This window comes from Emydura macquarii, unplaced genomic scaffold (genome assembly GCF_026122565.2).
Source record: "Emydura macquarii macquarii isolate MOO-44397 ecotype Brisbane River unplaced genomic scaffold, CSIRO-AGI_Emac_v2 contig_1644, whole genome shotgun sequence".
Taxonomy (NCBI): Eukaryota; Metazoa; Chordata; order Testudines; family Chelidae; genus Emydura; species Emydura macquarii.
Window position 1 is genome coordinate 2,914,064 of NW_027131781.1, and position 25,545 is coordinate 2,939,608.

General features: G+C 43.6%; 1 long non-coding RNA gene across 6 annotated transcripts in view; it reads right to left on the reverse strand.

The window, feature by feature from the left end:
* LOC137158002 (uncharacterized) overlaps positions 1-25,545 on the reverse strand; it is a 339,725-nt gene that overhangs the window by 82,364 nt on the left and 231,816 nt on the right. For 5 of the 6 annotated variants that reach the window (XR_010921270.1, XR_010921265.1, XR_010921269.1 and 2 more), the window contains 3 exons: positions 20,043-20,114; positions 7,668-7,821; positions 2,394-2,538 (listed from right to left, as the gene is read on the reverse strand). This is a non-coding gene — a long non-coding RNA (uncharacterized lncRNA). The remainder of the gene's footprint in view (positions 1-2,393; positions 2,539-7,667; positions 7,822-20,042; positions 20,115-25,545) is intronic. The other variant, XR_010921267.1, reaches the window with a different exon arrangement.

Consider the following 25,545-nt stretch of genomic DNA (forward strand, 5'->3'; position numbering starts at 1 on the left):
CATTCAACTCCGATTGTTTTATCTTTCCGTGTGGGTCTTTCATGGCTCCTCTGTCACTGGTATCTAATCACCACTCAAATGTCAGTGAACTTATCCTCTCAAAATCCCTTGGAGATAGGGAAGTGTTGTCATTATTACCCCCATTTTACAGATTAGGAACTGAGGCAGATAAGGATAAAGCAACTTGCCTAAGAAAGTGTGTGGCGGAGTCAGGAACTGAATCCACATTTCCTGCGCCCCAGTGCAATCCTTTAACTGCAAGACCATCCATCCTTCTGTCTTTACCACAAACATGCCCTGAGTAGCAGTGTTGTAAATTACATTTGGTTTTTGGCAAATGGTGGCCCTTAGAGTCTTCTAATGCCCTCTCTCTGTTATGCATCATGCTACATAACATATAACTGTTCTAGACTTCATTACAGTGGTGCAGCTCTTGAGACTACAGGTCCCATCATGCAATTATCTCTCTCGATCAGAATGGTAGGGGCACTGCATGCTGGGGCATGTAGTCTCCTCCTTCATAAAAGAGTGGGTGGCTTGCATGTGCTATCTTTGATGTAGATTAGGTGCTGCCATTGCACTGCCAGTGTTACCCTCAGTTGAGCAAAGTTTGGGGTGCCCCCTATCAATTATTATATATCATAAACTGAAAATAGAATGTGTTCTCCTTCATTCTGTCAGTCCCCTAATCCGTATCTTATGGTGATATCCTGCTGAAAAGGCTGTAATCTAAGCAGCCCGTAGTACTGAATGATATGACTTTAATTAGGATTTAATTTAGATTTAGGAAGATAACTATTGCATGTTTACTAAATATCAATTAGTTATTTAAATGCTATTTGCTGAGGCCTAAGACCAATGCAATAGATATGTATCTGGCCATTGTTCAACCTTCATAAAGATGTGTTTAACAAACAATTAGCCTTCCGCACACAGTAACTATTCTGTTCAGATGAAATTAAGTGATTAGCTGAGGATATAGAACACGTGATTCCAATGACGACTCAGAGATGTAACTGAGGGTTTAGGAAAAGGCGTGAAGTGGTTTCTTTTGATGTACGTTAGCATTTCTGCTTCTGGTTCAGGCTGATCCAGGAAGAGCAGAGGGGTGTGAAAGTGAGAAATATCGGGCAACGTCACACTAGCCTCTCTGAATCTCATGAAAGGTCCCATTTGAATTAGAAGGAAAGGTTGGTGTGAGTTCTTATTCTACCCAAATCTCTGTTCAGCCCTAGTAAGTAGCGAGAAGTGACTCAGCTCTCTGGAGAGAGAAAAAGCAAAGAAAGCTATCACCAATATGGGAGCAAACCCCCAGCTCCTTGCTCAGCCTTCCTGCAGGTGAAACGAAATAGCGAACTCTAGTAGACAGGGCCCAAGCATCATTTTTTCAGGCCCAGTACAAACGTGTAACACGGGCCCCCTCCCACACACATACCGCAACCCCTCCTCCCACACACACAATCTCATGAGCCATGAACATTTTTTTTCCTCATGGTAATGGGGGTTGCAGCCTGGGTTGGCCCCTCAGGGCCTCCGGGCCCTGGTAAAGTGTACCTTTCCCCCTCCTCCATATGGGGGCCCTGCTAGTAGCTTCTACAGAAGGGGTGAAAAGCTCAGTTAAGGGCTGGCCCATGGATTCAACTCCACGGGTCCTGAAAAGCGCAATCCGGAGTTTCAGTTCAACCTGTCCATACCGTGCTTCATCCTCAGCACATCATAATCCATTTACTGGGTGGTCTGAGCCGTAAGCCCTACTTGGTGTCTTTCTTAACTGAAGAACATTTATATGTCCTTTATGTTAAATTCAGTCAGCTGATAGGCAAAGTATGAAACCAATGTTCTATCAGTGGTGTTAGAAGGAAAGTAGGGTTGTCACAAACAATCACTTTCTTTATCCTTTTGCATTTTATTCCCATGGCATGAAGGTCAGGAGGAAAGCAGATTTATTAAAGCATAAACAAACTGTGTAAATGCTTATGGTAATTCCACTTCCGCTAAAAATATCAGTTATTTTTAAAGCTACTTTAAATTATCTCCTTTCTAATGAAAACTCACATGTAATCTGTTAGTGAGGGATGTCTGTTGAACCATGAATTATTCAAAGAAGTCTCTGTTCTGTTATCTAGAGTCTCTGGAGATTATTCCCACCATTGTCCAATGTGATGGGTCATTATGCACTCTGTGAATTTAATCTTTTAGGCTATCCAGCAGTACAGAAAAAAAATGTATGAATAACAATTTTCCTGTAATAACCTTCAACTAACCTTTCAACCAGAGTGAGTAATTCCAATCCTATTTTCACATCAATAGAAGAGTCAAAGCTAGGCAATTATCTCTTATCTGTTCCATAACCCTCCCCCTTTAATTTTTAAAAAGGATGTTAAAGTACTTACGGGAGGCGAGAAGAAGAAAGATGGCTGGAATTAAGTATGGACGAATTTTGATGAACAGTGATAAAGGTGGGGGTTTTGATATTTTTCCCCTCTCCCCCCTCGTTCCTCTATTCTTAGTTGCACACTAGTTGCTTTGCTTATGGCCCTAATGAAGGAGAAGGAAAAATACCCTTTAAATCATCAGACCCCCAATCCTCTTGTCCTAATCTATTAGGAAAATTTTACAGTGTTGGGGGAAGTATTTCTGCTCGGGGCAGGGGCAGCAGAGAGTGACCGGAAAGTAAATAAGTTCCCCTGTTTCATTGTGACATTTAGATTCATAGGGTATTCAAGCAGCCATTTTTGTAACAACGTAAAGAAAAAATAACCCCAGTTGCCAGTTACAGGTGTTTGAGAATTGTGCAGAGGAGCAGAAGAATTCTGTCTAGAAGAGCCTCTGGCCTCTTCAGTAGCAAAGCCCTGCCCTATTATTATAATTATTTATTGCTATAGCATCCAGGAGCCCTAGTAATGGATGCCACTGCGCTAGGTGCTGTACAAACACTAAGTTAATCAGGCTCCAGAGGCTTTAAGGATGGAGACACCCCAAAACAGGTCCCATTTTTGATCTTCTCCCTAGCTGAAACTCTAGCCTGACTCCACTAATGATCACTCCTAACCAGGAGGCCTCCATCAACTTGCCCCTTCAATAACATCTTTGTTCCTCCTTCAGGACAGCATTGCAACAATAGTTGGCCTGCCTGGTATAACCACCCGTAGCAGTTAGATTGCTTTTCATTTCGACAGTGCCCTTCACCTTAGGGTCCCAAAGACATTTCTAGGTATTAACTTACAGTCCTGTGAAGCAGGCAAGAATCATGTGTTACCTGCCATTTTACACATGGAACAGTCAAGTCACAGAGACGTAAAGGTGCAGATCCCCGTAGTTAGGCACCCAATTCCCACTGAAATCAAAGGGCCTCAATGACGTGTTCAAGTAGATCAGCAGCAGACCTGGAAGTAGAACTTGGGGTTCCTGACGCTGTGCCCTGACCAGTAGGCACCACTCCCTCCCCCTCTGGCTGCAGCGACACCTGGGCGCGCGAGTCCCAGCTCACACAGACGTACTCCTGCTAGCAGTCAGAAAGCGACGGCACTCAGATTAATGGTGTACCTGTGGTACTCCGAGTCCGAACCCAGCTGAACCCCGTGGCTAGGTACGTGGGGTGGCTAGTGCATGCTACTGCTGCAGTCCATGCTAGCGTGGCTACACTGCTATTTGCTGCGCATAGTTAGATGTATCCTACGGGGAACGACCAGAACGGCAGTGGGAAATACTGCTACGCCCAAGGCGTTGTTTGCCTACCCTGCCAAAAAACAGGCATGTTCTTAACTCAGGGGCGCTAGTCGGCTAACTCAGGTTAAACCAGCCGTGAAGACATGAGAACTCGACTTTCAGCTCAGGTGTGCAGCTCGATTTCAACCCTAGGCTCCTTAACCCAAATTAATCCCAGAGCCGCTAACCCAAGTGAAGAGCTGAGGGGCCATGTCTTCGCTCCCGAGTTAGCTAAGAACAGTGCAGATATGCCCTCAGTGGCTCCGAGTTAGAGAGCAGATTCAGGGTTCTAGGAAATACGGATACCCTGTACGACTACTTGAGCAGTTAATCTGGAGCTGCAGAGTTGGCTCCAACCTAAGCGTTTTATGGGCCAAATCATGACCTCAGACATGCTGCGTCTGCTGGAGTTACGCACACCTACAGCGGCAGAGTGCAGAACTGTCTAGTCATACCAGGGTGCAAGTTATAGAGAGAGTTGTCAGCTGTTGTCAAGTGGATTGAGCCGGGGCTGACTAGCAGCTCCTGCATTCTAATCCCGGCTTTGCCATTGACTCTCTGTGGCCAGGAGTTAACCAGGCCCCCACCCTCCAAAGGCATTTAGGCACTAGGTAGCAAGTGCATTTGCATGGTGGTTACACCAGCAAGTTCTAGTTACAGTCAGTGCTGAAGTGCCGTGTGCAAAGGCTGCATCATTGTGAAAAGGAAATGCTAGCCTATCGCCATCTGTTTTTATTTTAACTCGCTCTGCTGGACACCGCACCAGGGATGTTGAAAGGTCAGGGGTTTACAATGATACGTGACGGAGGAATACGAAGACTGCCAACATCAAAATCTCCAGTGGCAACTTATCTCAGCTGAACTCCGGAAAAAGCTCTCTGAGGTTCAGGAAGAGACATTTTATTGGCAAGAGAGGTGCAGCCAGCGGAATGAGCAGCTGATTGGGAATTGGAACCACCTTTGGTCTAGTCCTGACTAAGACACTAACCGTTACTAGACTCTGTGGATTCAGAGATGTCCACTAGTCCCAGTTTCCCCAAAACGGGAGTTTGTGAGGATTAACTAGAGCCTGATCCTGCACCCGTTGAAGTCAGGACAAAGAGCCCATGGACTCTGTTGGGTCCAGGAGCAGATCCCCAGCTCAGAAAATATTCTTCACATGCTAATTATTCATAGATTCCAAGGTCAAAAGAGACCATTGTGATCATCTGCTCTGACCTCCTGCATAACACAAGCCATCGGACTTCCCCAAACTAATTCCTACAGCAGATCTTTTAGAAAAACATCCCATCTTGATTTTAAAATTGTCTGGGATGGAGAATCCACAAGGAGCCTTTTACCAGTGGTTAATTACTCTCACTGTTAAAAACGTATTCCTTAATTCCAGTCTGAATTTGGCTAGCACTTATTATACTAGTTCTGGAATGGTGGGGAGCAGCACCTAACACCTCCTGCTACTTATTCCTAGGCCAGGCATGCAACTCTCTGAGACCACAGGCACAGACTCTGTCTTGGACTCCAGCCCTTCACCTTTCTGAGTTTGATGCACTGAGCACCCTGCAGTTTGCTGGGCTTGGATGTTTCAGACGGTCTTTAAAAAGCAAGGCCCTGATTGCTCGGTGGAGGCATTACAAATACCATGGCACAATGGTTTTAGTAAGACTTTGCTGTAGCCTTGGCTTGCGTTTCCCCTCTCCTCTGCGTGGTGGCTGCAGTACTCGGATGCAGAGGATTGGGTATTGCTTTGGGATACCTTCAGGATTAAACACTCTATATAAATGCAAACAGGAAGGGAAGCATGATCTAACGTTTAAAAGTCCAGGAGTCAGCATCAGCCAAAAGGTCCTCCTCAGCTCTGGCATAGACTAGCTGTGTGACTAGGCAAGTGACTTCACGGCTCTGTGCCTCAGTATCCCCAAATGTAAAGTGAGGATAATAAAAATAACAAAGGTGTTGGGACATTACATTCATTTAATGCTTTGAAAGTGCTGTGAGAGCCTGCAACAAAAGTGCTGTGTGAGTGTGGGACGTCGGTACAGAATTACGACATGGTACAGATGACTGGCATTCAGTTCTTTACCATGGCCAGCAGGCTGGACTGCTTTCTTCAGGGTGGGAAGGTCAGTGAGCCTCTGCCTGTCTGCTGGATCAAACCTTCTCCATTTCAGAGCAGCTCTGCCCCCCTGCAGTGCGTGTAGCGTGTCTGTGATGTAACTAAAATCCCACAGGAAAGGACCGGCACGATCAAATTCACATGCCCTATACTGTAGCTGTTATTCTAGAGGTGAAAGCCTCAAATCCTACCCACCGATCCTTTGTGGACACCCAGAGGTCATTTCTAACACAAAACTGCTCTACAAGAAAGCTCAGAATGTCTGTTGTGAAAAAGATGACCCTTGTTTCTTCCTTGAAGAAGACCCTTACCCTCAAAGTCCAAGTTGAATCACTGGTAGAGCAGTGAGAGAAAACCCATCCTGTAGCAAACACAGAGGGGCAAAAAGATTTTTTTTACCCCTCTCCCCCAGGTGTTACTGCTCCAACTCAGCAGCCTCCATAAATGTAAATATCCTTCCCCAGCAAGTGTATACAATTGCCCTATTTGCATTCGACATTTCCTTCAAGAAGAGAAATACCACTGCAATCATCTGGCATGCATGGCTGGAATTCTAATGATGAAAGTATTCTTCTTAATCGGAACAATAACTTCATGGCCAAAACACCCCCACTGTTTCATGAAGAACGGCTACTCAGAAACGAGAAGAATGTCGCATTAAACATTAATAGTATCACTGCCCAGGCATTTAGGAGAAGGGCAGGGACTTCTTAGAGCAAAGCCAGCCAGAGTTTTGGGGACGCTCATCTTTAAGAATGCTGGAAGTAATGAGGGCAGCTACTTGTCGCCAGCTGGCATGCTGTTATGCACAGTATAAATGCGTGCTATTGTTCAGGCGCCTTTCACCACATCGCCAGCAAGCAGAAAATGAACCAAAAAAATCAGGATGCTAGTTGCTGGCACCTGGCAGGTAACCTAGTGCCCTCCTTGCAATTAACCATTGCAGGGGGACATGCAAACCTGTCACAGGAACCCACTTTCCCCACCATTTGCCCCTGCAATTGAGGAGACTGGAGAATGCAACGTACCGCACTTGCCCATCAGAAGAGTGGAATTCTGCAAAAGCTGATGAAAGGCCCTATCCTGCCAGGTGCAGAGCACATCCTGAGAAGGCCCTTCGCCCCTAGGGAAGCGCTCAGCATGCTGGGAAATCAGCCCGCAAGCTGTGCGGGAAGGCAAGAAACAAACAGAGGGTTTGCTTGGAAGGGGAAGTACCATCAGAGCCACTGCCATGACCCAAAGCCCGGCGTTTGCTAGAGATGGGCTTCTACCAGTCCCTCACTGAGAGATCTCTGACACCTTCCCACTTAACTTCATTGATCTAGAGACCCTTGTGACACGCCACTACCTAGGAGGCAAGTGCCACACAGTGCAGTTGTGTTCCCGGGCTTCTGGAGCACTGACATGGTTTTTCTGAGTTAAGCCAGCTGCAAATAATCATAGGAGTCCAAAAGATGGATGCGGATTTATACTAGCTGAGCACCTTGCTCATTGTTTGTCAGGGGAAGTTGATATTCAGGCCTGTCCTATTTTTGGAGCTTCTTTTCAAATGATATTCGCCAATGTTATATACATAGGAAACATCCAACCTCGGCCCACACATAGCCAGATGCAACCTCCTGCCAACCCAAATGGAAGCCATGTGCAAACATGTCATAGCAAACATGGCCCTGCATGGTTTTATGTTACTGTGGCTGAAATATTTGGTGTGAGTTTCCTCTGAATCCATGGTCGTGCTGAGCGCACCTTAGCGCAACTTGTTTGTTTTCGATATTGTGAAAACCATCCGGGTTTGCACCATTTTAAACACATTTCAGATGGTCAGATGTGGTTAAAACGCACTTACCACATATGTTCTGGCATGTCTCGCGTATGGTGGTGGCTGTCTAGCCAGCTAGAAATGTGTCAGCCAAGTCAGAGTTCTCTATACATCGTTTGTTAGTCTCCCACATCTGAGCCTTGTGCCATATCTCAAACACTAGCCGTAGGAGAACAATTTTCTGCAAAGCAATTAAAAATAAACAAACAGAATAGAGTGAAAAACAAGAAGTTTCCAAAACCAAAAGTTTCCCTTGTTTGCTAAGAAACAAAATGCAATTTTCTATGGACTGGTTTGCGAACAAATGGCTGCATTTGTGAACTAATTGACTACGAGTATTCATCAGCCCTCACAGTAAATCTTCTGGGACAACACAGACCTAATTTTGGAATCAGGTTGCCAATGCACATAGGAAATTCACATTAAGTTTCCAGACTACACCCATGAACATTAGCATTCTAGCTAGACTAACACAAAGCCCACTCTGCGTGGGAAACATGAGTTTAGAAGCTGGATATCAGCTTCCGCCTGCGGGGATGAAGAAAATATGCAACAATTGTGTCCGTATGAGGTTTTTTTGTATGTTTGCTTCTTTTTCCATTTATTTAGTGCTCAGTAAAAGTGCTGGATTATAGCTACTACTGCCAGAAATCCTGTATTTATCCACAGAGCAAGTATTAGCATGGATCAGCAGCAGAGGCGTTCCCATACCAGCCTACCCATGTGCCTCACTCTTATTCTACTTGGACTAACACTTGGGCTGAGAATGCCACAAATGCTTCAGACTGAATAGGCGTAGGCTCTACTCCCAGAGATAGCCTGAGCCAAAGCCCACTGAAGTCAGTGCAAAGAAGACCATGGACTCAAAAGAGGGCTTTGGTCCAGGCCCTGACCCATCACTCACCAGAGTCACACCTCATCACGCAGTTGTCATTGACGTGGTGAAAAGCAATTCAGTATTTTGCATAATGCATTAAAAAACCAATGGGAGTCTTTCCGCTGACTTCAGAGGGATTTGGAGCAGTCCCAAAAGTGAGTAAGTCCAGTGTCTAAAGCAGAGACCCAGCGCAGGTCTGAGGAAACCCATCTTTCCATACACAGCAGACGGATTCATGGAAAAGTGAAACTTCACAAAGAGTCCCAGCTGCTTGTGACGCTCACGGGCCTCACTGGGGCGGAAGGAGTATGACGGTTGTGGCAGATGTGACAAATTCCTGCCGTAGCCTGGAGAAAATCTTAGTGAATTAAGTTTAAGAATTTTAGGCGTTCATTGTATTAAAAATGCAAATGTTTCATGTGTTATTGTGGACTTGGGTGTAACATCTGTAGGGGGAAACAAAGCCTGGGGAGACTTCAGAGTGTCACACGACTGTTTGAAACTATGTACCACCCCCCCTCTGGTTATGCAAGGACTCAGCCTTTTGAAGCTTCGCTCTAAGGAGAGGACCTTTTTCTTCCGACTACCTGTTACGAGAAGACAAGATCAGAGGCCCAAAGCTGTATAAAGGAGTGACCGGCAGATTGATGGGGGTACTTGTCAGGGGTCCTGACAGTTACGAACTGGTGACCGTGGGAAAACCCCTTGATGGGGTCTGAAGAAGTGTTCACCTGTCAGAGCCCTGGCTGGAGTTGGGGTGATTTCTGGCAAGCTTATTAGCATGTGTGTAGGTTCTTTTATGGCTTTAATTCACTTCCCCCTGTGATGCTTTCAACATTAAGAATAAAGGCGCTTGCTTAGCAAAGCTGTATAGTGCCTTATAACTGGGCAGTTACACCGCTTAGAGCCCCTGAGGCTGGAGTAGTAGATGCTCTGGGCTGATATAAAGATGTACTTGAATTTAAAAACCTGAATCAGGAGCTGTTTTAATGTACCCACGCGGCTTCTGAGCAAAGGTAAGATTTTAAAGCTGCTGGGCTGGAGGAAGTGTTGAGAAGGTGAGCCCACCTTTGCGACACAGGTCCACGTTCAGCAAAGCACTTAACTACGTGCCTTACTTCTAGCAGGTGCTTACGTCCATTCCTGTTTTGCAAAGCACGTAAAGCTTAAAGTGAGGCAGGAGCTAAAATGCTTTGCTGAATAGGGATGGATTTCTGAACCTTCTGAAAGTTAAACATACGCACAAGTGCTTTGCTGAAGCAGGGTCAAAGTCTGTGGTTATTTTTAAAATGATAAAAATAAAGAAGCCGTTGGTTGCTTTTTCACCCATTTAACGCTGATGATTTTCTTACTCCCATGCTTTTTTTGGAATGTCCAATGAAGAAAACTTCAGTTGTCCAGAGCAGGACTTTGGTCAATCTAATAATCATTGTCCCACCCATAACACTCTTCTTCATGTTCTGAGTTAGCAGGATTCAGAAAAAGGACTGGGCTGTTATATGAGTAAAGAGAACACCAAGAAATACCAAGGATACAAAACAAAACCAGGAGAGTTTTGACGCCTTTTGCTTCTAACTGAAAGGGGTTCAGAAAAAAGGTTATTCCTAGATGTCTATTTCAGGGCTTCTGACACCTTCCTCTGAAGTATCTGGAATTGGCCAAAGCCAGGGATAGGATTTTGAGTAGATAGCTGTATTAGTCTGATCTGCTATCACAATGCTCATGTTCTACCCATTCACAGAGATTTTCTAAAGGTAAAAAGGGGCAGTTAGGTTCCCAACTTCCATTCAATGCTGCATCAAACTCCCATTTGTATCTTTGAAAATCTTCCCTTAAATGCATGGCTGTTTATCCTGAATTAATTCAACCCATTCAATTAATTCAAGGACTCAGAAATCTTGTGCCTCTCTGGCTCATTCCTCTGGACACTTTAAATATGAATTTGTACAAATAATAAAGTTGGGTTAAGATCCAACATTTAGGCTATAAAATTGTGCCCTATCAACGGATGCTTCAGAGGGAATGAACAGAACAGGCAATCATCAAGTGATCCATCCCGTCGGTCATTCCCAGCGTCTTGCAAACAGAGGCCGAGGACACTTCAGAGCATGGTTTTGCATCCCTGCCCATCCTGGCTACGCCCTGGATCTGCAGCAGATGATTTTCCCCACAGAGAAAACTTGCCCAGTCACAGTTGTGGCAGTCCAATGATTCTACCCTTAAGCGCCCACAGCCCCGGCAATGGCAGGGGAAGACAGCATGGTTAGGGTACCTAGGCCTAGTGATACCTGTCCAGGGGATGCCCTGTATCAAGGTTGAGCTACCATCCCCCAAAATAGAAGCTATGGTGGAAATACCTCCCCCTGCCTCAACCCTTCCCCTGGGGAGATCCCCATGGGTCTCTGCTGATGCAGGGAATGTGCAATTTGAGCGTGGACCGAGCCCGGTATCTTCATTGTTTGTCATGCCTCTTTTATCCTATTTGAAATGGTCAGCAAAGCAGTGAACAAAGGAGAACTAACGGATGGGTGGATTTTCTCAAGGTATGTTGATATAGAGTGGTAAACTCTTCAGGGCAGGCATCGCATCTATCTCTCTGTGTTGGTACAGCGCGGCACAAAGGGGCCCCGGTCTGCACAGGGACCTTCAGGTGCTTCCAGAATACCAGTAGTAATTACAATAAGAGTCTATGAAGGACACTTTGGGGCCTGGATCTGGAGGTGAGGTCTTCTCCTGGGCTACAGTCTGCTTTAGTGACAGGACAGAAACATTAAGCATAAATACCCGTTCTCAGTATGAAAAGAGAGCCGTAGGAAGAAACCCAGGAGTGTCATTGTTCAGTATATGTATTAATGTCCAGGAAGAGGAGATGAGTAGAGAAGTGGTAATATTTCCTGATTGTATATTGTTTAGATCAGTCGAGACAAGGGAAGATTGTGATGAAGCTCGATAAAAAGGTAGGTCTGTTAGGGCAAGGCTGCAGATGGAATTCAAAGTGGAGGAGTGCAAGGCAACGCAGAGCAGAAGGAACAGTTTAAACTACCAAAACACACCGAAGGATTCTGAATCAGTTGTAAGCTGTCAAGAAAAAACAAACAAACTAGGAGTCACTGTGCACAGCTGAATGAAGACATCTGCTCAATATGCAACGGTGCTCCAAAGGGCAAATTGAGGCGTGGCTGTATTAAAGAAGGGGATAGAGAAGACATAAGGTAATATAACGTTACCTCCTTCCCTGCATGGAAATCCTGGGGGAGACCAGTACACCTTATTTACTCTACCCTGTCCCCAAACCACTGTGGATTTCCCTCGGTAGAGCCCCAGGGAATGGGGGAAGACAGACCTCTCCCTCGTGGCAATTCAGAGACCCACACATGGATTTGTAGGGAACCAAGCCTAGAGCGGGTTAGTATTTCAAAAGGCGGCTTACAATGCTTTGCAGCTGATGTGATGCAATCCCGTAGTATACTTTCCATAAGTAACTTGCGGTCTGAAAAAAAACATGTTTCTTCTGCTTCTTACCCTTGTAAAAATTGCTAAAGAAATTCTACAGTAATGATCCAGACGTCTACATCCCAGAGGAATGTTACTGCAGTGTTTGGGGCCAATAAAGTTCACTACTGGGGCCAGATCTTCGTCCCCTCTACAGTGGTTCATATCCATAAAATCAGCTGAACTGGCCCCTTTCTGAATCCTGCCTGACATAGGGAATCCACAGCTGTCACAGAGCAGATTTAACAGCGAATCCTCTAGCACATGGGTTGCATCTGGTGGAAAGGGAACCCCTAAATCGTAGCAAATTCTAGACTCCAGAATGGCCCCTCATTGGCTGAGGATAGTCTAAATAATGTAAAGCAGTCTAAGGGCTGCTCTAATGTTCACTTGGGACCTGGACTGGCATGGATTGATCCCAGAATCAGGGCTTATCGCCACCATCGCCCTATTCTATCCCATCATCCTTATGCCCCGACTGAAGGATCTGGACCTTTCATGTTTTTATTTATTAATATAATTACTCCTCTCATTCATAAAGGAAGGTAGCAGAAAAGAAAGACCTGCTTTTTCTAGACAGTGTATTCCTTGTCAACTCAAAAAACAAATATTTGACGCAAATTATTTATGGGTTCCCAGGAGCCAGCATTTGAGAGAAGCAGCTAATTTACCCTCTGAACGATCAGCAATCCGTCTCCCCTCCTGTTTTAATTTCCAGGAGGATTTTGGTCATTTGCATCAGCTGGTGCAGTAGAAACACTAATGAGCAGGTAGGGAAGATAAACATTTTGTCAGCACTGACAAAGGTGAGCTTTTATTAAAACAAAAAAATTAATTGGGACAGCTTCCAATGGAAGCCTTTTGATGAATGAGAGAGCACTGTGGGAAAGCAGGTGTACTTATCCACCAAATGATAGCCATCTAAAATGGACTGGAAGCAGGTAATTTTAGAGACAATGATTTAGAGCGAACCAGAGAGAGGATTTCAGAAACCATAGTGTCTGGTCCCCATGGCGCTCATTAAGGTTCTGCAGATTGCATTTCCCATCTCTCTGCTAGCCGTCCGAAGTGCCTGTTATTAATTCATAAAAACATTGCAAGAGTGATTGAGTCCAATGATTACTGGAGCCGGCAAACACAAGACATGGTAAAATATTCTGCGTCTCTCTATCAAGGCTCCCTGAGTACCAAAAAAAAAAGTGTTGTGAAATATTAATCAGTGCTGTTTGCCCCTGGGCAGAAGATGGGAAACAGTGCAATCAATGTAGCAAGAGCTTTCCCAGTGACATCTATTTGAGAAGCTGATTACTGTGGGTAAACACAACTAAATATTCTGGATCTTTGGATTTCACCTCTAGTGTCAGCGCTAAAATCCGATTCCCTTATCATCACTCCACAGGCAAACCCCCTAGGGAATCCAGCGATGATGCTCTCACTATATTTGGCTGAATGAAGTGCAGAGGAACAATGCCTGATATGGATTGCTTCAATTGCATTAAAAACATTAGCTTTGGGGATGATTGTATGAAAGAAGGTTGGGGCAGCCTGGGCAGCTCGAAGAATTTATTGGCGGTTAGGATCCCTGAATGTGTAACTAATGGATTGAGGACACATAGGGAGTGCAAACAATTAATAGAAAATTACCAGAAAGCAGCACATTAGCATCATTACAGACAGATCTATAAGCACCGTCCCTTGAGCACACAGTCAATGCACAAGTTTATTGGCAAAAAATTCCCCCAGACATGTTAATGGTGGAGGGTAGGGTGGTAAGGACGCCTATATTGCCTGTAGCAATTACACTGTGCTCCTAATGAAGCTTTCACCGCTAAGGTTGCTGTTAATTAGCTGTGTAGTTTAATCTAATTGTTTCAAATATAATTGAATTTAATAGAACCATCCGTGTAGTTATTTCCCCATAACTATTGGATGAACAGGAGCTGTGGCTGCATGTTCAGGAATGAAAAGGAATCAGCTACCCAGCACGTAAATGAAGGGTTCTTCACACCTCAATGAGGAAGCAAACTCTGAGTCAGAAGCCATTAACCTCAGGCAAGGAGGTGTTGTTGGCTCCAGGTGGAGAGGGCTTACAGAGGCAGCTCCTACTGTGACTAACGCAATCCCATGCCTACAGAAGGCGTGCGCGCAGGCAGAAAGTTGGATGCACTTCTCACGTGGTGGAGGACCAAACACAAACACAGCCTAGGGGCCGGCATAGCTGCACTGCCCAAGTTTTGCCCTTTGGGTAAGGGGCTGGTGCTTCCTGACACTGCTCAGCACAGCGAGACAGTGCATGTACTGTACCAACACTGAGAGGCGCAGCATACGCTACCCTCCATGACTGGCTGTCTCTACAGTACAGGGCAGGAGTGATTGTTCCCAGGCCTCATCTCCTCCCAGCCACCTCTTGAGAGGCCTATACTACAGCCAGAACTCAGCAAAGAGCTGCGTCTTCTCTCCAGAAAGCACAGGGACTGCAGTTTTGCTTGGGCCCTTGCACCATCCCTCCACCCCAGCGCTAAGTGCAAGTGTCTGGCACACTACAGTACCTCTGGGCTCACATCTACACTGAAACCTCATAACCCCTAAATCAAATCCTTCTGTGGGGGTCCCTGTGCATGTAATACTGATCAGAAGCACATAATGTAATGCTAGATATATGCCAATATGTACAGAGATGGTGTCAATTGTTCCTCACCTTCACCTTCTAGATAGTCTCCTGGAAGGAATGGATTTTCAGCAGAGCTGGTTGGAAAATGATTCCCCCTCCCCCATAAAAAAAAAAAAAATTCAATGAACATTTAAAAAAAAGCCATTTTCATTGAAAATCTTCTTTGACTTTTTTGGGGTTTTCATCAAAAATGAAACTGTTTTCTCCAAAATCAGGTATTTTTAGTTATTCGATGAAAACTCAACAATTGTCAATGAAATCAGAAGTTTTCAGGAAATGGAACACATCCATTTGATCAAACAGGAATTTTTTCCAACCAGTTCTAGTTTTCTGGAAGCTGCTAATTACGCATCACACACTTTTCACGTAATTCTCTCCGAACACAACCAATTTCAGCCGTACTTTCATGCACGCCACTCTAATCCTCAGTGCAAGGCGTTTCCAAAACACCTTCATGCTGCCAAAGCAAATGACTCTGGGAGCATAAAAACGTATCTCCCCCAGATGTTAAGGCATTAAGAAGAAACATTACTAAATGTGTGTGAGAGCGATGCTGGGATCTTTTCATTGTCAAATTTTCCTGGCATGGCACTAACACTAAAGTTGGCGCTAATAAGCAGAAATGAAGTTAAGTTCATAGAGTGCTATGTAAGCCATTTCCAAGGATGTTTTAACTAAACATGGCATTTTGGTTTTCAACAGAAGTGGCTCACACATTGAGGACTTTCCTTGAACACAGGGACAAGGGCTAAAAGTTTATCACTAACCCTTCTGGTAAGCCTACCCCTCAACTCCCCTGTACCTGAGTGGCTCCATCTGGCAAAGATTCACACACGTACCTAATTTTACACACAGTGAGCAGTTCAACTGATGGCGCTCCTCAGAACAGAATTCCTCAAGGTGCGTGAACAGAGGCACATCAGTCAGGATAAAAGCCTTATTTTGTTCCCATCATTCCTAGAAGCACTGTGATCATTCTGGGAATTACATCACAAGGTTGGCTGGTGCTGCCTCTCAAATGCTATAATCTCAAACCAAGAAGGGTCATTTATCCGAGGATGAAACAATGGGATAAAATGTGTGATGGAAAATTATTTAAGGGCAGTTAGTTACCGAGTAAAAGACGAATGTCTGCGTAATTCGTCCTTCTTTCTGGAGAGCAATAGACTAAGATAAGCAGCCAGTTCAGGTAAATACTCAGGTCCCAATTGCAACAGAAGCTTTTGTGCCGGTGCAGCATCCATCCAAGGGTGTCCACTGCAAAATTGGGGCAAGAAACTGTAAGCTCTGACTTAGCCCATAGGCTCAATAGGACAGGGACTGTCTTTATGATGTATGTGTACAGCACCTTGCACAATAATGCCCTGATCCCTAACTGAGGCCTCTTGGCACTACTGCAGTAATAAATAAGGGACTTGTCCAAGATCCCACAATGAGTCTGTGGGAGAGCCAGGAACAAAACCTGACACCTGGACCCATTGTTTAAACACAAGACGATCTTCCCACCACCCGCCCCAGTAAACCAAAAGGTGCATGCCTCTTCTTTTCCATCAGCCCATTCATCCCTGCACTTCCTTCCCAGGATCCTTCTGAATTCCGAACTCTATACCATGGGAAAGAAATGGTCCAGAATTCCTCTTGAGTAGCCTTAAATCCACGTATGCAAATCAATTCATTTGAATAACTCTGCTGATTTATATGCAGCTCCAAAATTATACATTCAAATGATCTTTTCCTCTCTCTTTCAAGCGTAGCTGGTCACATTGGGAACCCACTTCTAGCTAACCTTTGGGGACTCTCTGGTCTTTAAAGGATAGAAAGGCAGAGGGAACAATTGCACAGGGTGTCATGCTTGTTTGAGAAGTGTATGGCCTTTTGCTCAGCTATGTGGTTTTTCTTCCAAAGAAAAAATGGTATGTGCTTCCTAATAGAAGTAGCACAATCACTTATTGACCTAGCCCCAACAAGCCGCTGCTAAACCGTCATTCCTAGGCTGGCCCTTTCTCCGCCTTTCCATTATTAAACCATTTTGCCATGCTACAACATGAGACTTCTCAACTGAAAGGATGGTCCAGTGGTCAGAGCACAAGCCACAGGCCTGGGTTCAAATCCCCACTCTTCCATGGGCTTCCTGTGTGAACTTGGGCAAGTCACTTAGCCTCTCTGGGCCTCAGATAATAATAGCACTTCCCTATCACACAGCGGAGTTGTGGGGATCAATGCATTAATCAGGTTGTCAGGTGCGAAGACATTACGGTAACAGGAGCCAGGGCTAAGCTGTGTACAATTTTGACTCCATCATCAGTCAATCATAAACACTTCAGAGAAAAGGCAAAAATATTACCAATGCTGTACGTAGGGGCAATTATTTCATGTGTCCCTTGGTGATCAGCAAATATCCTGGAGCACGGCACTTTGCCTGCTGTCCTCTTAGCAGGCATCACTATAAATAGTGGGCCGGACCCTGGAGACCTCACTCTGGCAAATCCGGGGGAGTTCTGCCTGAGGATGGCTTTCTAGGACCGGGGGCCCACTGTAAAATTATTCAGCCCTTCTTAAACATCAGAAGAACCCCACCTGACTTCAGGGCTTCCGTCTTCCTGCGTGGTGAGTGTGGGATCCAAGATACTGGCCTAGGTCCATCCACTCTTGATACGTTCCACATGCCCACTGTGGCCCAGAGGAATGGGCAAAGGATGGAACTGCAGCTGAGGGAGAACAGCTTCTTCCCCAGCCAGTGCCAGCCAAGCGCAGGTTTACAGAAGCGGGGCAGTTTTGCCCAGAATCTCCTCTCCCCCAGTGGGAGCCTTGCGTTGGGGTTCTGCTGACAGAAACTAATGTGCGGGAGCTTGGGGCTGACTACATCCGCAAACTCTGTGCAAACGAACACACCCTTGGGGAGTTCAGCTGACTAGGTGGCATGAGCAATCAGTGCTCAGGACAAATTCTGCAGTTCATTGTCTCCAGCCCCCTCAGTAGGCCGGTGTCAGGAAGCCTCTCTTAGCAAACATTTGTGTTCAAAGAACAACTTTTATAAAGATATTTCCTAAACAAACAAGGCCAACTGTGAGGTATTCCCCAAAGAAACTTTGGAAATCAGAATCTTGCTTGCATTAAAGAACATGGTATGCAAATACAGCAGCTGTCTGAAACTGTAAATAGCAACAGAAAGGCACTTAATATCTCTGCGCGATGATCAAACGCAGTCTAGACAAAAACGCTTAGATCAGTTAGCGCCTGGTTTTTAAGAACTGAGTTTGAGACTGCTATTATTGCCACTAATAAAAAAATGATCGCCATTACCAATAACACAGATCTTAGCAGGGTTTTCAGGATGTTCATTTAGTTGCAGAGCTACAGAAATGATGAGAGTGAAAATGCAGGAGAAAAAGCTAAAATTCAAATGCTCTAGGAGAAGTGTATGAAACAAACTGCCTGGTTAGTGAGACTAAATGAACATCCAGCAGAATGACATTTGGCTTTTTAATGAATTCCACTTAAAGAAACGCCTTTTCTGGGTGATACATTTGTCACTCTTAGTTACTTTGTTTTCTGTCCAGTCACCAAATCTAAACTCATTATTGACAAATCTAAAAAAAACTAGTCTAGAATTTTAGACTCGTATTCAGAGTCAGCCAAATAACACACAAAGTGACTCAAATATTTCCATGAATAAAACCATGTTGGGTTTTCTCTGCTGTTGTTTGTGGGGCCATTGTACTAGTTATTCTCAACTATTCAGGTGACCACTGATTTCTCTGTTCAAATGTTGGTGAATCCCAAAAGCATCACAATATTTATCAAGAATGGATATTCATTGGAAAACTCATACCAGAGAACCCGCTGTAATTCATCATTTTTCTTATTTAAAATCTTTCAGTTGTCCAAACACTGAGTAGAAATGACACCATGATACTACATTGACCATTCAGACATGAAGTACAGGTTGGATGAATGGACTATAAAATGGATAGAGAGCTGGCTAGATCATCGGCTCAACGGGTAGCGATCAATGGCTCCATGTCTAGCTGGCAGCCAGTCACAAGCGCCGGTCGTGGGGCCGGTTTTGTTCAACATCTTCATTAATGATCTGGAGGATGGGGTAGATTGCACCCTCAGCAAGTTTGCAGATGACACTAAGATAGGGGGAGAGGTAAATACCCTGGAAGGTAGGGATAGGATACAGAGTGACCTAGACAAATTGGAGGATTGGGCCAAAAGAAATCTGATGAGGTTCAACAAGGACAAGTGCAGAGTCCTGCACTTAGGATGGAAGAATCCCATGCACAGCTATAGACTGGGGACCGATGAGCTAGGCAGCAGTTCTGCAAAAAAGGACCTGAGGGTAACAGTGGATAAGAAGCTGGATATGAGTCATCAGGGTGTCCTGGTTGCCAAGAAGGCTAATAGCATATTGGGCTGCATTAGTAGGAGCATTGCCAGCAGATCGAGAGAATTGATTATTCCCCTCTATTCAGCATTGGTGAGGCCGCATTTGGAGTAGTGTGTCCAGTTTTGGGCCCCCCACTACAAAAAGGATGTGGACAAGTTAGAGAGAGTCCAGCGGAGGGCAACAAAAATCATTAGGGGCTGGAGCACAAGACTTATAAGAAGAGACTGAGGGAACTTGGTTTGTTTAGTCTGCAAAAGAGAAGAATGAGGGGGGATTTGATAGCATCCTTTAACTACCTGAAAGGGGGTTCCAGGGAGGATGGAGCTAGGCTGTTCTCAGTGGTAGTAGATGACAGAACAAGGAGCAATGGTCTCAAGTTGCAGTGGGAGAGGTCTAGGTTGGATATTAGGAAAAAGTTTTTCACTAGGAGGGTGATGAAGCACTGGAATGGGTTACCTCAGGAAGTGGTGGAATCTCCATCTTTAGAGGTTTTTAAGCTGCGGCTTGACAAAGCCCTGGCTGGGATGATTTAGCTGAGGTTAGTCCTGTTTTGAGCAGGGGCTGGACTAGATGACCTCCTGAGGTCCCTTCCAACTCTAATATTCTATGATTATATGATTCTATGACCAATATTGAATTCTGAACAGCAAAAGCAAACAGTTCTATGGGAATGTTTCCAATTTGTTCACAAACTACTGGACAAAATCTTATAATGTATGAATACATTTGTACGAAATGCAATCGATTCACAAATTATTTTCAAAATAAACAAACAAAAGGTTAAATGAATTGGATTTTTTTTCTCCAGTTAACAATCTGACCAGTTCCTGACACAATGGAAAACGTTTGAATGAGGAGGAAAAAGGGTTAGAATTCTCTTACTCCTGTTTATTAAATTCTGTCGAACGATTTGACTGATAAGTTAAATGTGCCTATTGACACTAATAGAATAAAGAGAAAGAAACAAACCTTTAGCTAGAAGTGGGTCGGAACTAGATTTTCCACTCTGTGGGAAATTCTGCAGTTTTGAAGTTCTCTTTTCTGAAACAGAACAAATTTGTTTTAAAAAAAATTAAAATTTCACACAAAACAAAATTTAAAAAGGTCAAGCAAAACATTTCATTCTGATTTTGACTCTTTAAAAAATATATATATGATATAAAATAAAAGAAACAAAACATGCAAATGTCCCATTCCAAAAATGGAAAACCATAATGTTCCCATCTCCCCCACCTTTTTATCCTGAAAGAAAATTTTATTAAAATTCACACGTGTCCACGAAGCATTTAACTTTCAATGAATTGACTTATACTACAGGAATTTTCTGACCAGCCCTAATTTCAGCTTTGACGTGTATTTTTCAGGAAAGCGTATATAAGGAAACACTAAAAATATCACTGCAACATATTCAGGAAATGAAACCTGGCTATGTCCTACTTTCAATGCCATGGTTATCCATTATGATTCATTTCTTATCTAACATTTTATTGGAAGTTCTAATCTTGTGTAGACCCTAATAAAGGGCTCAGTGGTGTAAGCTGTTGAGTGTCCTCAGCGCTTACTGGCATCAATGGGAGATGAAAGCCCTCAGTAACCCAAACAAGGGGCCAGCATTTCTCAAGACCAAAGCCAAAATTCACACTGAGCCGCCAACCATAGATTTTTGAACTACATGTTGCTTTAAAATTCCATTCATATGCCCAGCATCACCTCTCTCATTCTTTGCATTTTGGGCTTGATGAGGGGATGCCACGCTGTACATTTCATTCACTCACAAAAATTCTTTTCATTCACTCACAAAAATTTGCCAACACCGACATGGAGGATACAAACTGCTTAAATCGAAAGCGCACAGGTAGCCACCATGGAATTTGTTTAGCCATCAGCTGTGCATCCCTTCCAGTGGTAATAAAGTGGCTTCAGGCAGCATATCATAATTCTGCCAAGGGTTCTGCGTAGCAGATGATGGGGAATTTGGCACGTTTGGGAGGTATTGTCCTGAAATTGATGTACCAACAGACTCCACGACAAATCATTGGCCTATTAAGGTCTTATATTTGATGCTAATTGTGTGCTCGCTGCCAATTCAAACTCCTTTCTTCCTTGTAACAAATGAACTCTCCTGTTCTCTAACCTCCAGGCAACTGAAATGAAACAAAGTAAAAGCCTAGGTGAAAGGGACAAGCGAGAAGTAGCCAGAAGGATGGCACAGCCACAGTTTAAGCAAAACAGCAAAGGAAATGACAACTAATATCCTACCAAGGAATAACTTGGATCACACATTTCACCAGTGTGTCCAGCAAAAGACCTGATTTGTGTGGAAATTTGGCTCTTTGTTTCCATTAAACCTCTGAAAGGAGTTCGTAGAATAGCTACGTGGAATGGCTACCACTGTGCTCAGAGGCATCTCAGTCTTTTCAAATCTACTCACCCCTTCCTCAGCTTTATAAAAGTAAACCTAGTGCTTAGGATAAGATGCCAGAACTTGAAGTCAAAGCAGGTGCAGCAAATAATTTCTCTCACTCTCCTGCCAACAGAGCTGGGTCAGGTAATATGCAATGAATAATTTAGTCAACACATTTCATGTTATTTTATGAAGTAAAGCATTCCACAAATGTTTATAATCACTTTTTTATAAAAGCTAGTCAACATTTTTATTTTGATGAAAAACAGCATTTTTCCAAACAAAAATCTTCTGTGAAAAGCCTTGGTTTGTTTAAAAAAATTTCCCCTTTTTTGGGGTCAAAAAATGAATACTCTGACTTTTGTTTTCCCCCTCCCTCCATCATTTCTTCTTGGTCACTGAATGCAAAAAATGAATTATATCTACAGTTGGGTTTTGGTTTTCTCACTTCCTCATTTCTCCCTTTCAATCTCTTATTCTCATTTTTTCCTTTCTCCACTCTGTAAATTTTCCAAATCCTCAATTTTGGGAAATTTCGAGTGGCAAAAGGAAAAAAATGAAACTCTAACTCTGCCTTTCTGAATCTTTTGAAAGGCTGGGGAAGTTTTGAAAAGTTACAGAGCAGATAAAAGAAAAAGTGGGAAGGAGAGAACAATCCTGGACATTTTTCACTTTATGACTTAAACAGGCAGAACAAATTGGGGGGAGAAGAGGAAAAACTAAATTTGAAATAAAAAAAAATATTTTTTTGTAAAAAGATATTTTGGGGAAAAAAATTGAAAAAAAATCAAAAGAATCGTTCCATTTCAAATCCTGCAAGACAAAAACGGTGACATTTCTCAACTGGCTCTACCTTTTATTTTTCAAAATATAATTAGATGAGTAAATCCAGACAATTTAAGTAACTCTTTTTAAAAAAAGGTAATTAGTCAGTTAATAGTCTCGATATTATTTACTTATCCTGCCCTTCCCATTATTCAGCAGCCCTGTCCTGAATGGAGTTCAACAGAGGTTTGGGGTCCAGGCTGGTGGCCCCTCACTGTTGCTCTCCTGAGGAGACATTTCTACTCACCCAAGGCGTTTGGAGGAGGCACCATCTTTCCTGATGCCTCCCCCTGAAGATCCCACCGCCATGCCTGTCAGTGAGGGGGCAGTCATAGACTTCCCTTCTTCAAGGAGGGGCTGGGCTCTGTATAGATTCTCAAGGCAGGTGCATCACTCCAGGATGTGTTTACTGCTTCTGAGACCTGGCCATGAGAGAGTGGAGCAGCATTCAGCTCTTTACATTTTTTTTTTTTTTTTTTTTGGATAAAAAAAAGCCTTTTTGATGAAAATGAAGATTGTTGTGGGGAAAAAAAAGGGTTCGTTTTTGTTTAAATTTTTCATTTTTGATGAAAATTTTTGTTTCGTTTCAGCATTCTCCATTTTTATTTTATTTTCCCCCTTCTCTTTTTCCAGTGGGCTGGCAGAGGATGCAGAGGGGGAAGAGGAGGATGAAGGGGGAGAGAGAGAAAAAAAATGATGTGTTTTCCCATCAAAACTAAATGAAATGTTATGATCATTTTTATTTTAGAATGTTTTTCCAAAAAAAAAAAAAAAAGTTCACATATGGAAACTTTTTTTTTTGGTGCTTCTTTCAAACACTGCCCGGCCTACTGCAGAGCAGTTCCGCACACGAGTACTCTTCCCCAAGTCAATGGAACTACTCAATGTGTGTGTGACCTAGTGGCTACAGCACTGGGTTGGGACTCAGGAGACCGGCTGTGATTCCCAACTGTGCCACTGACCTAGTGGGTGACCTAGGGCTTTTGCAAAGTGCTTTGAGATCTACAGATAACAAGCGCTATGTAAGAGCTAGTTGTTATTCATGCACGTAATGGCTCACCAGAGGAAGAGAAGGGTTCACAATCTGGCCCTGTACATGAAATAAAAGATGGGCAAAACCCTGGGAGGCTTTTGTCCATTCACAGCCTGGTTTTACTAAACACAGTAGATTCGTATTCAAGTCTCATTTTATCCAAGCCTCTAAAGTCTGGTTTTTAGTCAGATAAATGGTTCCAGTTTTGGGTCCCCAGAAACAAATATGTTTCTGAGATTATAATATTTTCAAAATTCCTCCTCTCATATGCCTGACTCCCTCATTTAAAGAGATTGTCCAATTGTATAGGGGAGACGGGCAGAGAGTGCAAGGTGAAGATTTCCGTTGGAAAGCCCTTGATAAATGTTAGTTACTGCTTTGATGTGTGCTAAATAAAATGGTATATTCTCCTTTCAGTAATCGCCAGGTGCTGCTGTATGGGCTAGACAATATTTCACGGGACAGAAATAAGAACTAATTAGCCACATGAAATTCACTTGTTACTGGTGGCCCAGGTGTTTCTTGACCAAATTCTATTTGAGGCAGCGTTTGTACTTGATCTCACTCTTCCTTGTCCCCTGCACAAGTGGCTGCAGATAAGAGAGTGGGAACAGCTCCAGTAGTTGAAGGATATGTGGGGGACACACAGGGGATAAGACAGACAAAGCACTTCACATGGTCCACTACACCGTTAATGTACAGAAAGTAATTAAAATGGGAAACAAATTCATCATCAGTCAGTTTAGTTCAAAGTGCAGCTAGACTGTTTCTTCCTTATGCATGGATAACATGATGTGCATATCCATCATAAAACCTGCATTAAAAATTAGGCAAAGCTGTTAGTACATCACAGCAGACCAGATGGTTTATGCTCTGAAGTGTTTCAGGAACCTCATTTTATTATACATGAATGCCTCATGATGTAGGCCTGAGCTGATATTTTCATTAAACACACTCCACAAAGCATTACAGCTCTGTTGTCATTTTATTCAGCACCAATGATTTCTTACGCACAGGCTTGATGGTCATAGACCTGTCATGGCTGCCTTTCCAAGCAATGCCAGACTCTAATCTCACAGATTGCTGTGGGCACACTATCTGTGTGTTACCTAGGGTCCTTGATTTTCACTTATCAGCTAAGACGCCTAGCACGGCAGAGTACTTCAAAAGTTTCACACTTCATGGAGACAGGTGGGGTGATTCAGGCATCTTTACATTATCCATCGTGTTGCATAGAGGCTTTTGTGGCCTATCTTCTCATGTCCATTCAGGTAGCAATCTAAGGTATAAAACCACTATTTACTATGCCAATTGGCAGGGCTGTTTTCCCCAGTCACAGGTGTCAGATCACAACAAATACTTCCGAAACAGCAGCTCTTCGGAAGATTTTGCTTTAGATTTTCCCTGACTGAAGCTACACCAACTATGTTAACAAGATAGCACACTCAGTTGGGGCCAAAGAAATTTGTGGGGGAGGGCAAAATGCAGATTCAGCATTTTGCAACTTCATGTTGATTTTGCCTAATTGTTTTGGTAAAAAAAAATCCCACAACCCTGTTTTTCTTCCTGAAACGACTTTTCCTATATACATTTCCTTTAATTTTATTTTAAAAATTGAACAATACAATGCTCAAAATTAAAACAAAACGGATTTTTCTTTGATTTTTTGGCAGCACCAGCATTATTCACTCAGCTCTACTAACAGTGCGTCTGCGGAGGAGGTAAGGGGAGACAAAAGATCTCTTTGTAAAATCTTAATGAATAATTTGAAACATGACGTTTGGAATTCCATCATCCAAACCGTTGATGGCTGCAAAAACATTTGCTGCAATCCTTCTGCCTAATGGAGGGATTGGAATCAATGTAGCATTTCCCTTCCAGGAGAGCAAGCGTGGGAGCGCAAAGCCTGGGTGGGATGGGGTGGGGTGGAATTCCACTAGGGTTACACAGGTGTGATTGCATTAACTTCAGTGGAGTGCCTCCAGAGGTACGGTGGCGTAACTCAGAAGAAAATCATATCCTTTGTACGTTTCCTTATTCAAGAAAGCTCCTTACAGGAACCCTGTTTATTCAGCAAGGGATACATCCAGGGCTTAGCAAATGAACTCCATAGGAACTAAGGGCCATCCCAAACTGGTGCATTTCTTTGACCCACCTTCTCTAACATGTACAAATGCGCATAGTATATCTTTTTAAAAATTCCCAAACAA